This window comes from Littorina saxatilis, linkage group LG9 (genome assembly GCF_037325665.1).
Source record: "Littorina saxatilis isolate snail1 linkage group LG9, US_GU_Lsax_2.0, whole genome shotgun sequence".
NCBI lineage: Eukaryota > Metazoa > Mollusca > Gastropoda > Littorinimorpha > Littorinidae > Littorina > Littorina saxatilis.
The window spans coordinates 37688759-37704188 of NC_090253.1; the positions used below are offsets into that span (position 1 = coordinate 37688759).

A 15430-nucleotide genomic window follows, 5' to 3' on the forward strand; every position below is an offset into this window, starting at 1 on the left:
CGAACACAATGATTGCAGAAGCAAACTCTGTACCTACACGACCGAGACACAAGACTGATTATTTCACAGCTGCAAAGGGTAAGCTTACTCACGTCAGGTCTTCACTGACAAGCTAGGAACAGGCGGAAAATTCCAAACAAAAGTAAATGACGTCAAAGTCTCTTTCGCTTTGCGTGTAACTTTGTCATGACGTCTTTTTGTGACGACAGTATACGCGACAATTTGTTCGCTTCCGGTGTCATTTTAGACTGAAAAGCAACTCAAAAGAAGGAGCTAAGCTTGTGTCTTGAAACAGCTGAAACACTCTTTTGGATTGCCGTTTCAATGTTAACCAAAAAGTTAAAGAAAAAAACAAGGTTCAGTTGCGAACTGACAGCGGATTGAGCATTTATTCCTGTTGATGAAGGTATGATTGAAGCTTTATTCTCTCCGTCAACCAACAAGACTAGATTTGTAGCAGACGAAAAACAAAGTGTGCGTTTTTCCTGTCTTGTGAAGGCGATTATGTCGTTATAAGTTATCTGTACGTTGTAATGACATTTCAAAACAAAATTTAGCTTTGATGCGTCACGGGATAATAAGCTTATACGTTTTTATCCATGGAATTGGTTTTTTCGTCTCGGCAGGGTGAATTAATTCAATATGTCTTTTCCGGAACTGGACAAAACTGGCCTTGCCAAGACTGAAACAAAATATAGTTCTACAACTTCTAGGCTTGGGTTGATTGCCCATGGTGAATTTCCAATGATTTGTTGCCACATCCCATGACAAATTCTCTTTACTTTGGTCATGCCATATATACGTTACAGTTCCGTCCATGCATGGTATCGCGTGATATTTTGTCTCGACGGGGTGAAAGAATATAATGACGTCACTCTCGGCAGAGCCTCGAGTGACGTCATCATATTCATTGACCCAGTCTCGACAAAATATCAGGCGATACCATGGATGGACGGAGCTGTAACTTATACGTCACAGTCGAGAGAGAGAGAAATACATGTCGAGACATAATTGGGCGTTTCAGGTTGACCGTCATGTGTTTGATTGCATGTGTGTGTGCTGTTCAATGTCAAAACAACAACAAAGTCAGTACATGACGTGTGTTTTGTAGTTCCTTTGAAGTATCGGTCAACCTGAAACGCCCAAATATGAAGCTTATGTGTTTGATTGCATGTGTGTGCGGGCTCGTTCAATCGTCAAAACAACAACAAAGTCATAGTACCTGAAAGGAATTCGATCGATACATAAATGTTATTTGCGTGTTTGACCAAAATATGACATTTTAAGGCTGTTCTTAACCAGACGAACCTTTGGTTCGCGAACTAGGTTCGTGGGGTTCGGCGAACCTCAAGACTGGTTCGGGGAACTTGTCTTGGTTCTTAACCGGACGAACCTGAGTTTTCGAACTAGGTTTGGGGGGTTCGGCGAACTAGGTTCGGGGTTTGCAAGTCATGTCTTGGGAACCTTGAAGATCGGGCCGAACCTTTGACTCTTCTGCCAAGGAGGAAGACAAATTATTGAAAAACTGAATCTCAATGGCGGACGAAATCACCCAAGTCAAAATTACATTTTCTGAGATTTTGTAAAAACAACGCTTGAACGAAAAGGTAGAATGGTGACTTCCGTTCGATTTCAAGTTAAGCTTTTCACTTTTCCGAGCAAGACAACCGCTGAGAGTGAAAAAACGCCGCTGTTCGACTTCGAAATTTCCAGTCGTAGACGACCTTCACTTCTGCAGCATTGTGTTAGTGCAGGTGAGGCAGTGTTACTCATTTCGCTGAGCTCGTTTTCGTATTGTTGTGCATTAGGATCATCTAGTATGATATGAATAAAAGCAGGAATGACTTCGGCATGTAAACGCATTGATTTTGTCGAAATCAGCACAGCAGTAAGCTAGATTCTTTCTGCTCAATTTAAAAAAAAAAATTCTCCAAAAGTTTATGACTTTGATTTTGATAGTTTGTTTATCTCATCGGCACAACATCCATCAGGCAAAATATCAATATGTTGAATGATAACGTTGAGATAAGGAAGTTCACACATTTATCTGCTTGCAACAACAATCGCAAGGACAGATCTATCTGCTTCGTTGACTGCTAGATTTTCATTGAATTTCCCAAGTAATGATGATCTCGTTTTCAATTAGATCTGGACAGTGTTTGTGTTCTTACTCTTAGATTCATGATTGACCATGCAGGCTGATTGAGATCATAACATTGTGTTTGTTTGTGCTGGTGCAATGTGCAGATCAATGGTCCGGACCGCAGGATGACCAAGTGATCAATACAACTTGCGTTCACCACTCAACATTGTCTTCCACCTAACTCAAGGGCAAAAATAAAGGTACATGCTGGTGAAATCATTGTGCAATTTATGTCTGTGAAGATCAAGATAGTTGTTAGCTCTAACTGATCATGCTTATTATTATCAAGTTACATACACACTCCGCCCCAGCACCACCCTAAACCCATAACAACACTCTCCAGTCCAACTACCCCCACCCTTCCGTGCAACATATGTTGCCGTCTGTACCTTGTTTGTGGTTATGGGGAGTGCTCAAATAGTTCCATAACTGTTAATATAAATTAAAAGTACTGAGAGTTTCATTTTCCATTGCTCTTCCCCTTCCTCACGTCACATTACACACTCCCTTTGCCCCATCCCCCACCCCCTCTCTCTTTCTATGCTCTCTTTTTTCATGTACTTCTTCTTCTCTTTCTCTCTCTCTCTACCTGTATAAATCAGCTCTCTGGTTGTTGCTTCTGTAAGTGTAATGTAAAGTTCTACATCTCTGCATTTGTATTGTCATTTTTCAGAATGCCCTTGTAATAACTTCAGCGTCTGCCCATGGAGTCTATATAGGTCAAAGTCTCAAATGTGATGTGATCAAGAGGATGCCGCAATGATCCAGGTATTGCAAATACTCAAACTGATCTAAAAGCAGAAGCATAACGTGATCCACAAACATTTCTGCTTAAACATTACAGGGTTACAGTACACCCAGTAAAACAGCTGGATGTTAGTGCATAATTATCTGCAAGTGCAAGCAACATCGACCCTCTCCCCCTGCTCTTTTTCCATCAGCAAGAGCAACATTTATTTTCATGTACAACTTTTCTAGTGCCCCATGTTGTATTTATAACTGTTGATATTTAAATGAAGCAAGTGTTTGTTTTCAATGGCACTGCATTTCCCATGTACACACACACACACACACACACACACACACACACACACACACACACACATTCGCATTGTCTCTGCCTGTCTGTCTGTCTCTCTCTCTGTCTCTGTCTCTCTCTGTCTCTGTCTCTCTCTCTCTCTGTTTTTACATCAGTAATTTTGATCACTTGCACTTCACTGGGATTTAGTTACTGAATCAGTCATTCAGTGAGAGTGTTATGTAGAGTAAGAGTATTAAGTCTGCTGCTGCTGCTGCTGTTGTTCTTACTCATTACTGTTTCTCCTCTCTGCATAATTCTTGTTCTCCCTTAAAATGCTGATGTTTTTTTCATCATTACAGTATCTGTCCATTGAGTCTGCGTCTGAGCTAGCTGTGATGGGACCAAAAAGATTCCAGAATGAAAGAGGTAACTTTTACTGATCTTTATTTAGTTAATGGAGAAGTTGGTTCACATAATGCATAACAGAGTTGCTGCCTTTTTAGATATATTAAACATTGTACCAGTCATTACATGATCAAACTGTGTTAGCCACCCCACCTTCCCCGGTTCCCAGCTATCCTTCTATCCCCGCCTCTAAACCCCCACCCCAATCCTTCCATCTCAATCAATCAATCAATCAATCAATGAGTCTTATATCGCGCATATTCCGTGGGTACAGTTCTAGGCGCTCTGCAGTGATGCCGTGTGAAGTGAAATTTTATACGGCCAGTAGATTGCAGCCATTTCGGCGCATATTTACCTTTCACCGCCTATTATTCCAAGTCACACGGGTATAGGTAGACAATTATTAACTGTGCCTAAGCAATTTTGCCAGGAAAGACCCTTTTGTCAATCGTGGGATCTTTAACGTGCACACCCAATGTAGTGTACACGGGGGGAGGTTCGGACACCGAAGAGAGTCTGCACACAAAGTTGACTCTGTGAAATAAATGTCCGCCGAACCTGGGATCGAACTCACGCTGACAGCGGCCAACTGAATACAAATCCAGCGCGCTACCAACTGAGCTATATCCCCCTATATCTCCCCCAAATCAAATTTACTGACACAACACTGATTTTCATTTTACCTTATTTAAGTGTTCTTTGAATAAAATTATATAGCCTGTTGCTGCTGCAAATGTTGTTGTGACTGTTCTTCCTCAGTGTATATTTTTTTCGTTTCCTCAGAATGCAGTTCTCCCATGCACCACAGCGTCTATCAATGGAGTCTACAATATTGTCTGGGATGTGATTTGAGCAAGAGCATGTCAGAATGATCAAGGTAACTTTTTAAACACACAGAACTGATCAAACTGTAGAATTCAAGTACACAATTTCAGATGTTTTCAAATGCATAACATACTGCAACAGTCAGGGTCTTTCTCCACATAAAGAGTGTGAGGTTTTCTTGGTAAAATTGCGATTTTTGTCGCTATGCGCAGAGTGCGACCTTTTTATTTGATTTTTGTACTATAAAGGCAGATATTCAAATAAAAGAAAGTCTTGCATGGGGAGGAAGGAATATGCATGAGGCTTTTGACAAGACAAACTGTCCTTATTAGAGCCTAAACATACGTTCCTTACCGTTAGAACCAAAATGTCAGACATCATAGATGCTCCAATTAAACAAAAGAAGGGCATCCTTTTACTTAAACATAATTATACACTGTACCGCACATTAATAACCTGGTTGTGTTCTGTGGCAGTGCATAGTGGGAACCTTTTTGCTTAATGAATTTCACATGTATCTGTAACTTGAATCTCCACCAAAAGAAGCTGGACGTAAAAAGGGGTGTCTAAAAAAAAGCGCCCCTATTTCCTTTTTGATCTCTTTTTTTTTTTCGCAGTTGTCTTGCTCGGAAAAGTGAAAAGTTTAACTTGAAATCGAACGGAAGTCACCATTCTACCTTTTCGTTTGGGCGTTGTTTTTATAATTTGGATCACTTGCACTTCACTGGGATTTAGTTACTGAATCAGTCATTCAGTGATAGTGTTATGTGGAATAAGAGTATTGACGTATGCTGCTGCTGTTGTTCTTACTCATTACTGTTTTTCCTCTCTGCATAACTCTTGTTCTCCCTTAAAATGCTGGGTTTTTTTTTTCATCACTACAGTATCTGTCCATTGAGTCTGAGCTGTGATGGGACCAAAAAGATTCCAGAATGAAAGAGGTAACTTTTTAAACTGATCTTTATTTAGTTTATGGAGAAGTTGGTTCACATAATGCATTAGTTACAGAGTTGCTGCCCCTTTAGATAAATTAAACATTGTACCAGTCATTACATCTAAATGGCCATGCTGAATGATCAAACTGTGTTAGCCACCCCACCTTCTACGGTTCCTAGCTATCCTTCTATCGCCGCCTCTAACCCCCCACCCCAATCCTCCCATCTCCCCCAAATCAAATTTACTGACAACACTGATTTTCCTTTTACCTTATTTAAGTGTTCTTTGAATACAATTATATAGCTGAGCTCGTTTTCGTATTGTTGTGCATTAGGATCATCTAGAATGATATGAATAAAAGCAGGAATGACTTCGGCATGTAAATGCATTGATTTTGTCTAAATCAGCACAGCAGTAAGCTAGATCTTTCTGCTCAATTTGTTTGATTTTTTTCTTCAAAAGTTTACTACTACTAAAATACTACTTTGATTTTGATTGTTTGTTTATCTCATCGGCACAAAAATCCATCAGGCAAAGTATCAATATGTTGAATGATAACGTTGAGATAAGGAAGTTCACACATTTATCTGCTTGCAACAACAATCGCAAGGACAAATCTATCTGCTTCATTGACTGCTAGATTTTCATTGAATTTCCCAAGTGATGATCTCGTTTCCAAAATCTGGACAGTGTTTGTGTTCTTAGATTCATGATTGACCATGCAGGCTGTTTGAGCTCATAACATCGTGTTTGTTTGTTTGTGCTGGTGCAATGTGCAGATCAAAGGGGACGGACTGCAGGATGACCCAGTGATCAATACAACTTACGTTCACCACTCAACATTGTCTTCTACCTAACTCAATGGCAAACATAAAGGTACATGCTGGTGAATTCACTGTGCAATGTATGTCTGTACAGATCAAGATAGTTGTTAGCTGGAACGGATCATGCTTATTATTATCAAGTTACACACACACTCCGCCCAAGCACCACCCTAAAACAGGTGCCTCTTATGTTGTATAACTCATTAACTGTTGATATTTAATTTAAACGAAGCAAGTGTTTGTTTCAAATGGCACTGCATTTCCCATGTACACACACACACACACACATTCACATTGTCTCTGTCTCTCTGCCTGTCTGTCTGTCTCTCTCCCTCTTTCTCTCTCTCTCTCTCTGTGTTTTTAATTCAGTAATTTGGATCACTTGCACTTCACTGGGATTCAGTTACTAAATCAGTGATAGTGTTTTGTGGAGTAAGAGTATTGACGTGTGCTGCTGCTGTTCCTGTTGTTCTTACTCATTACTGTTTTTCCTCTCTGCATAATTCGTGTTCTCCCTTATGATGCTGGTGGTTTTTTCATCACTACAGTATCTGTCCATTGAGTCTGCGTCTGAGCTGTGATGGGACCAAAAAGATTCCAGAATGAAAGAGGTAACTTTTTCAACTGATCTTTATTTAGTTTATGGAGAAGTTGGTTCACATAATTAATGCATTACAGAGTTACTGCCTTTTTTGATAAATTAAACATTGTACCAGTCATTACATGATACATCTAAATGGGCTTGCTGAATGATATCAAACTGTGTAGATAGCCACCCCACCTTCACCGGTTCCCAACTATCCTTCTATCGCCCCCTCTAAACCCCCACAACCATCCTTCCATCTCTCCCCAAATCAAATTTACTGACACAACACTGATTTTCCTTTTACCTTATTTAAGTGTACTTTGAATACAATTATATAGCCTGTTACTGCTGCAAATGTTGTTGTGACTGTTCTTCCTCAGTGTATATTTTTTTCGTTTCCTCAGAATGCAGTTCTCCCATGCACCACAGCGTCTATCAATGGAGTCCACAATATTGTGTGGAGTGTAATTTGAGCAAGAGCATGTCAGAATGATCAAGGTAACTTTTTAAACACACAGAGCTGATTAAAGGCACAGCACGCCTCCTGTAAACCATCACAGATACTGTCAGGCTTTTACACACAGTACAAACACCCTTCCATTTCAACGCTCACCGAACGGGAACGTCCTAGGTGCCCTACGTAAAGAGCAAGCAATTTTCAAATAATTAATTTTGCCGATTGTCTGACCACGGTGGGTTTTGGTGCTAGACCTAACTTTTAAAATCTAAATAATAAATTGACAGCTTCTTACACAAACATTCTTGAATCCCAAAAGAATTATTTTTTCATCAAGACATGATCAGTACAATTCGAAGTTTTAAAAGTTGGAAAAAAGAAAGCCCGGAAGCAGGGTCACGCCAGGTCGTGGTTCTCGTAGCAGACGATGGTTTATGCCTATTGCCAGTTCCTCTGGCTGTGAACAGCCAAAAGCCATCGCTGGAGTTCTTGTGAACCACAGCCGTGTGTTTCATTAAGATTCAGAGGTACACAATAACGTGCTATTGCAGATAAGCTTACTGCGAGTCGCATTCAAATTACAAACTGACGACTACATTGTGAAAAAAGGATACTAGATCACACGGGTTCACGATGGCTCAGGGGTAAGATAAACCACGCAAAAATAAACTATTTGAAAATTTCTCACTCTTTACGGAGGGTACCTTTAGAGGCCAAGTCACCATTGTGAAAGCCATTCTGCTCAGCTGGAATTTGATGAATTGTGGAATTATTTTTTTAATGAAATGAATTCACAAAAAAAGAAAAAATATAAAAATTTACTGATCACCCAAAGCACTCAGGTTGTAGAGTTTTGGGATGTGCCGTAGATAAGGGGAGGTGTTATTCTATGTAAAAGCCTGCCAGGTAGCGTGAGCCGAATTGTTTGCATGGGAAGGACTGTGCCTTTTAAGGATGCATGGGTTTTTTATCTATTCAATTGCAGGAAACCAACACAACAGCCAATAGTTTTTCATCTTGAACACACGGCCAGTACAACTGGCCTTGACACGGAACGATCCAAGGGGGGCAATCTTAGTCATCTGAAAGAGGGAAATCCAAACGCAATCCGCCTTGTTCGATTTTATGGGCTTGGACGATAGAGAAAAATAAGAAAAGCAAAAGCTGGAGTCCAGTCTGGACAAAACTGCTATCAAGAACGCAGAATTGATTTTTTCTGAGTTTGTTTTTAGCCGTAAGCGCCATTTCTCATTTCGAATTTCTCATAACTGCTGTTCACAATGCGGACGCAGTGAAACCAACAAAGGGGCCTCACTCTGGAAGAGTTTCCTGCTCCGATAAACATGGCAACCCCCCTTTCAGACCCATTCATTTCAGACTTCCTCCTTTTTAAGATCTTGCTTCTTTAGATGTTCTGTGACGGGTGAAGTGGCGCGCAGTGGTAAGACGTCGGCCTCCTAATCGGGAGGTCGTGAGTTCGAATCCCGGTCGCTGCCGCCTGGTGGGTTAAGAGTGGACATTTTTCGATCTCCCAGGTCATAACATGTGCAGACCTGCTTAGTGACTTAATCCCCTTCGTGTGTACACGCAAGCACAAGACCAAGTGCGCACGGAAAAGATCCTGTAAACCATGTCGGAGTTCGGTGGGTTATGGAAACACGAAAATACCCAGCATGCCTACTCAACGAAAGCGGAGTGAAGCTGACTATGCTCGCAGAGTATAGTGTGGGGAACCCAAATGGGCAAACAAGCTCACACGTCACCGGAATTTCTGGAACGCTGAAGAAGAAGATGTTCTGTTCATAACCTCTGTAAATTACCCCCATTTTTAGACCCCTTCCATTTTAAGACTTGATTTTCTCACATTTTTTAAGGTCTTAAAAGGGGTTTCCCCTGTACTCCTAAAAAACCCTGACCCACAAAGTAATTTAACTATAACTGCTGTAATCGTTCCTTCCGTGTGCTATTATCTGTGGTTTTTTCATTTTTTCTCCTGTGTTGTCTCATCCTCTGTGCGCCCTGAAAGAGACCTCCGGGTCGAAATTGCCGTACCTTGTCTTATCCAGCTGTGATCCCGCCTTCGTATTAATGTGAGGGCAGTACTTTTTTTAAACTTTCAATATTGACCTTACGTTTTGCATAAAACACCAATAATGAATTAAAAATACATCAGAAAATTATTTCCTCACTATACACAATAACCCCTCATTTAAAGGCTGACAAAGTCCTATTTAATTAGTTTACTTACTTCCAGGGCTTTTCCCATCGTTGCGGGGATGTATAAATTAAGCTTCCTGCAAAGTTTTAGGTTTGAAGTCCTTACCAATTACAAGAAATAATCAATTCTTAATAAAGTTTATTGCTATCTTTAGAAACAGTTCTCCAGGGCTTGGGCTATTTTTAGACCGTCAACACAGACAGTACAGCTTCGTCAATCCCCGCGTGAAGGAAATCGCTCACCTTCCACGTGCAAAACGTAGTGATATTGACACGCCAGATTAGCGCGGTAGCGGATTGTGCTAAGCAGGAAAGCGCGCTTTTTTGTATTCTTGTTAACTTCGCAATTTCCGGAAAACATCCACTTTCACTTTGAGACTGTTCTGTTTACATTCGACACTATCAACACCACTTTGCAATACTGAAATAATTTTTTCTGTTTTCGAAAGCTACAGCCAATCGTTATTATATCCCCTTAGGTACAGTTTTATAACATTATTGGCACATGTAAACAATAGGAATTAATTAATGAACGCTACGAAAAGGGCAGCCTTTAACCTATGAACTTGCAACTGTGTTGACCTGTGTAATGTAACATAGACCACCACCATCTCTGTCTCTGTCTCTGTCTCTGTTACACCCCTTACCTGTTCGCAAACCTTTACCCAAATGTATGCTAAATGTATATACAATACAAGACAAGACAAGACATGGCAAGACAAGACAAGTTAGGAAAAGGTTGCCAGTAGGCCAATAGAGGGATGACAAGACAAGACAAGGCATGACAAGACAAGACAGGACAGGGACAAAAAAAAAAAGAAAGAAAAAAAGAAAGATAACTAATTCGGTCAACAGATGTAAAAGAAATAAGCATTTGTTTGGGTTGAATGTTTGGGTGTCACCCTGTACATATTTGTATTTTTGCAGGACAGGGTCGAGTTGTGATGATGTCAGGGCGACTGAAGACACACCAACAAGTATTCTTCGGAAGTGTTTGGAACACAAATGAACATTATTTCATAATAAAAAGGCGGCTGACATTGATGTTCATATCGGTTCATGTTCATATTCTCAGCACAGACGTGTGCTTAGAAATCGGATGTTTAAGAACAAGAGACAACCCTGAATAAAGCCTTATGAAATATGGTTGGAGCTGGATCAAAAGTGTGTGTGTGTGTGTGTGTGTGATTGAAGGGCAACATTTATAAATGATGAGACAGAAAGCTAAAGCACATCCTTTTATCGTACGTTCCATATCGTCCTCCTACTTTAAATGCTTGCTAATACAGACGTTCTCCAAGAAAACGTCTATCCAGTAATGTTTTGTTTATCGCAATGAAAGCTTTTTTTTGAGAAGAATGAAGAGGAATCAAATTTTTAAAAAACAAAAACCAAGACCAATTGAATTGCTCAAAACGTAAAGAAACAGGATGATTTTGGTTCAGTAGTACTATTTGTAGACCCTCAAAGCAATACACCCACAAGGGATTCCAGTGTATCAGTGCAAATAGAAAATTTATGATATAACTTGAAAATTAAAACAGACTGAATTGTGATAAAAAGAACCAAAATCCCGAGTAGTTTTTTTTTTAGGTCTCCCTCTTCACTCAATCCCCAAACTCATATTCTGTACCGAAAAGAGCTCAAACACACACGTGGACAGACAGACACGCACACACACTTTGGTAAACATCATGTATGCTTCTCGACTCTGCTGATCCACAATTAGAAATATCGCTATCATCATTTATTTTTGGTCACCGTCTTTCCCTTTTCACAGGCAAGTTTTTTTGTGTAGCATTTCCCATAGAACCCCGATGGCTCCACGGTAGACACAATGATCAGTCCATACCAGTCATGTTATTTTCTCGAATCAATTTATAACCTTTAACCCAGGAGGGTAAATGACATGGAAGGCTTCGGGTAATCTTGAACTTTAATGTGTTAAATTCATAGCTCATAATTCAGAGGCATTCAAGCCTCCAAATTTGGAGAACCTGCACTTGTAATCATAACAAGTCTTTTAGATCCCTTTAAAGTCACGGAATGAACTCCGATGAACTGTACGAATCATAGCGTACTCTGGTACGAATCAGTGCATTTTGTGTACAAATTACATGCGTCAAAGAAGGAATTATCCGTGTCAGCGGACAGGAGGCAACTTTGTCGTGTAATTGAAGTCCCTTGGTTGACAACGTACGCCATTTTCGCCGATCAAACAACCAAATTAATTAATTATGCTTAGGTTTAGAGCTTAATCCGTCAATTAATTTCACGATAAATGTTCTTGCGCTTGATTACAGGTACTTGGATCTAAAATAAGTAAGTATGCCACTCGATTCTGAGCTATGCATTTAACACACTAAAGTTCAAGATTACCAGGCTTCGTGCACCATGATCAAGTGGGAAGGAGATACCCAAATCGACCACCAGCACAAAGTTACCACTCAATCGGTGATTTCGTCATGGAGGCAGCCATTTCTTTATTGTCGACTCGGAGTGAGCTTCCCTCGTTTGTCGGCGATCCAGGTTTCGTGTCTTAACTGGACGAACTAGACCTTGAGTTTGCTGAACAAGTTCACCCAGTTAAGACACAAACCATGGTTCGCGAACCTTAGTTCGGCGAACCAATGGTTCGTCTGGTTAAGAACAGCCTTTACACAGATCTCGACAGTCATTGTTCACCTCGACCGCTAGCGCGGTCTCGGAGAACAATGACTGTCTCGATCTGTGTAAAATGTCATATTTTGGTCAAACACGCAAATAACGTATAATATTCATATAATAAAATATCAACTACGAGTGTTTCGGCTTAGCAGGATACACGGATTTGATTAATGGCTTGGCAGTGTGTCTGTGTGTCTGTGCGTCTGTCTTGCGCGCGCGCGTGCGTGCGTGCGTGTGTGTGTGTGTGTGTGTGTGTGTGTGCGAGTGTGTGTATGTGTGTTTGTGTGTGTGTGCGTGCGTGCGTGCGTGCGTGTGTTTGTATGAGAGTTAGAGAGTTGGAGACATAGACAGACAAACATTCAGACAGACATTCAGACAGACAGAGATGGGGTAGTTACAATATGGAGAACAGATAGTACTGTGTGTGTATTGTGTGCTTTAACAACAATGTAACAATGAAAAAAACCATCTATCGATTTCTATGTACATTTTACGCATCAGCAGTCAGCGTTTTTACCTGTCCCTCTTCTTAATTTATTTGTTGTTTTATTTACCCTGACGCTTCTTTAAAATAACCCAACCACACTTTGTGCAACGTTTATTTACGACATGTCGGGTGAACGATAGATGACAAAAACACAAACGACCGCCACTAGAGTTCCTCAGTAATTCTTTCATCCCTTTCATCTCACCCAAGACGGTAAACTATACACAGCTTCCCATACCACTACCCGCACCACTGTTCTGACTATTATCTATCCCCCCTCCCAATCCCCCCTACCCCACCACCCCCAATCCTCTTACCTCTTACCACCATTCTCACCTGTGTGAAGGTGTTTGTCTGCTGTCTTGGGTTGCACCGTTACCAAGGTAACAGACCGACTTGCAGGGGCAGAGGCACTGCAAAAGTAGGCTAAAAGCATTACTTTGTCGGGTGTTGGATTTATGTTGGAGCTTCTTTTTTTTCTGTCTAAATCTAAGGTGAACGAAAGATGGGAACCCGGCGTTCAGTGCTAATCCTTTTCTTACGAGGGTAATGATAAGTATTCAGGAATGCTTTACTCCTATTCTAATAATTAGAAGAAAGGTGAAGTCTATGATAGGAAAATGTAAGTCACCATTTTTAACAATAATTACAAGCAAAAAACTACTTTTTTTTTTAAAGTACAAGGAAAAAACAAGCACACATTCATGCACACAAATACACACACACACACACACGCACGCACACACTTACACACATACACACGCACGCACACACTTACACACACACGCACACACACACACACGCACACACACACACACACGCCACACAAAGCCGGAGATAAAGGGAGGGAGAGAAAGAGAGACAGAAACAGAGACAGAGACAGACAGACAGACAGACAGACAAACAGATAAACAGTCAGACAGACAAAACAGACAGAACGATAGACAAACAAGACTGAGAGACAGACATATAGAAAGCCAGAAGGAGAGAGAGAGAGAGAGAGAGAGAGAGAGAGAGAGAGAGAGAGAGAGAGAGAGAGAGAGAGAGAGAGAGAGAGAGAGGGGCGGGGCGGGGGGAAGATGCAGCAAGGTCAAGTTAAAAGAGTCAGGTCGGGATGAAAAGGGGAGGGGGCAGAATGCAGCCAGGTAGGTCACCTGTCAGTCACGATTGATTCACGTGCTGCCAGGTGATCGCTAGCTCTCTCTGTCTCTGTCTCTGTCTCTCTTCCCTCTCTCTCTCTCTGTCTCTCTCTCTCTGTCTCAATGTGTGTCTCTCGCTCTCTCTCTCTCTGTCTCTCTCTCGCTCTCTCTCTCTGTCTCTGTCTCTCTCTATGTCTGTCTCTCTCTGTCTCGCTGTCTCTGTCGCTCTCTCTCTCTCTCTGTCTCTCTGTCTCTCTCTCTCTCTCTCTGTCTCTCTCTCTCTATCTCTCTCTCTTTGTCTCTCTCTCTGTCTCTGTCTCTCTCTTTGTCTCTCTCTCTGTCTCTCTCTCTCTGTCTCTCTCACTCTCTGTCTCTCTCGCTTTCTCTCTCTATCTTTCTCTCTCTCTCTTTCTCTCTGTGTCTCTGTCTCCCTCTCTTTCTCTGTCTATCTCTCTGTCTATCTCTCTGTCTGTCTGTCTGTCTCTGTCTCTGTCTATCTTCCTCTATCTGTATTTCTCTCTCTCTCTCCATCTCTCTCTCTTCCTCCTCTTTTCCGCCCCCGCTCAGGCCTTTACTCTCTATAAGTGATGATCTAGGATCTTCTTGGGCTGAAGTCACGGTGCGTTTTGCAGGTCGGTGCAAGAAAGACAAGGATCGATTGTTTTATTTTTTTTATGTAATAATGTAGGACACAGGCAAAATATTAACGTAATCTATTTTGTTATCAATCGGTGTCCGATCTCCTTAGATCAAATGGAGATTTCTACAGCAGATTTGGTGCATCTGTAAATCGTCATAAGCCAAACGTTCTCGGATTGGCTCCGGTTCTTAGCTTTTAATGATAAAGAATCTTAAACGAAATGAGGCAGAGCGTTGTTAAAAGTTGTTAAAGAGGATGAAAGTCGCTTGTTCATTTCAATGCTTGTTATTCTCTCAGGTGCCAGGAGAAAGGTTCCATACAATCTCGTTTACTCCATTACACATGTCGTATGCACAAAGAGCGATTACTTCCCTTTGGTTATTTAATTATAAAGGACAGGGAAACATTGCTGCGAGTGCAAAGTCGCGCTGAAATGTACCTATAATGTAAAAGTGGGACACTAATTATGTCCTTTGCTTTATATCACTGTATGAGCGGTTCAACACGATTTTGCACTCCCAACACAGGGTTTCCAGCCCCTGTTAGGTTAGCAAGGTTTGGAGTGGGTTGAGTTATGTTGTCTTAGTATTGTGTTTGCGGTTGACTTTTACGTTGTGAATATTATAAATAGAGAATACTACATGGCTTGCTGTGTCGTACCAGATTTACACGAGTTTTTGTTTTTTTTAAATATTGAACTGCGAGCGAAAGCAAGCTGTTCACTATTTGAAAAAGCAACGAGTGTAAACCTGGTACGAAACAGCAAGCCATGTAGTATTCTGTTTATCCTACATACTGTACTTTCGTGTATTTTACTGAAAATGTCCTGCAGTCGAGGCAGCTAAATTGAAGACGCTTGTTTCGGAACCTGGATCTCTTCTAAAGCCTCGTGCAATCTATTACGTCAAAGCAAAGAAACGTCACTCTGAAAGTGTGGCATGACGTGTTAGTTCTAAAGATTCATCGAGGGTAATTAGCGAGCGCAATTTTTGTTTCTATAATGACGTTTGTCTCGATGACTTTGGCATCATAAGCAGTGAAAAAACAAGTCCCCAGACTTGCTTGACATGACCTCATTTACAT

The 15430-nt window shown here is 41.0% G+C and overlaps 2 long non-coding RNA genes across 3 annotated transcripts in view; one reads left to right on the forward strand and one right to left on the reverse strand.

The window, feature by feature from the left end:
* LOC138975977 (uncharacterized) overlaps positions 1–15430 on the reverse strand; it is a 290855-nt gene that overhangs the window by 190081 nt on the left and 85344 nt on the right. The gene's annotated exons all lie outside the window — the stretch shown is intronic.
* On the forward strand, positions 1296–10560 carry LOC138975968 (uncharacterized). 2 transcript variants are annotated; one of them, XR_011458829.1, is made up of 10 exons: positions 1296–1754; positions 2268–2343; positions 2817–2911; positions 3524–3590; positions 4353–4446; positions 5279–5335; positions 6110–6206; positions 6703–6765; positions 7145–7238; positions 10342–10560. It is a non-coding gene; the product is annotated as an uncharacterized lncRNA (long non-coding RNA). The 2 variants fall into 2 exon arrangements; XR_011458828.1 differs by having other exon boundaries at positions 1298–1754; positions 2248–2343.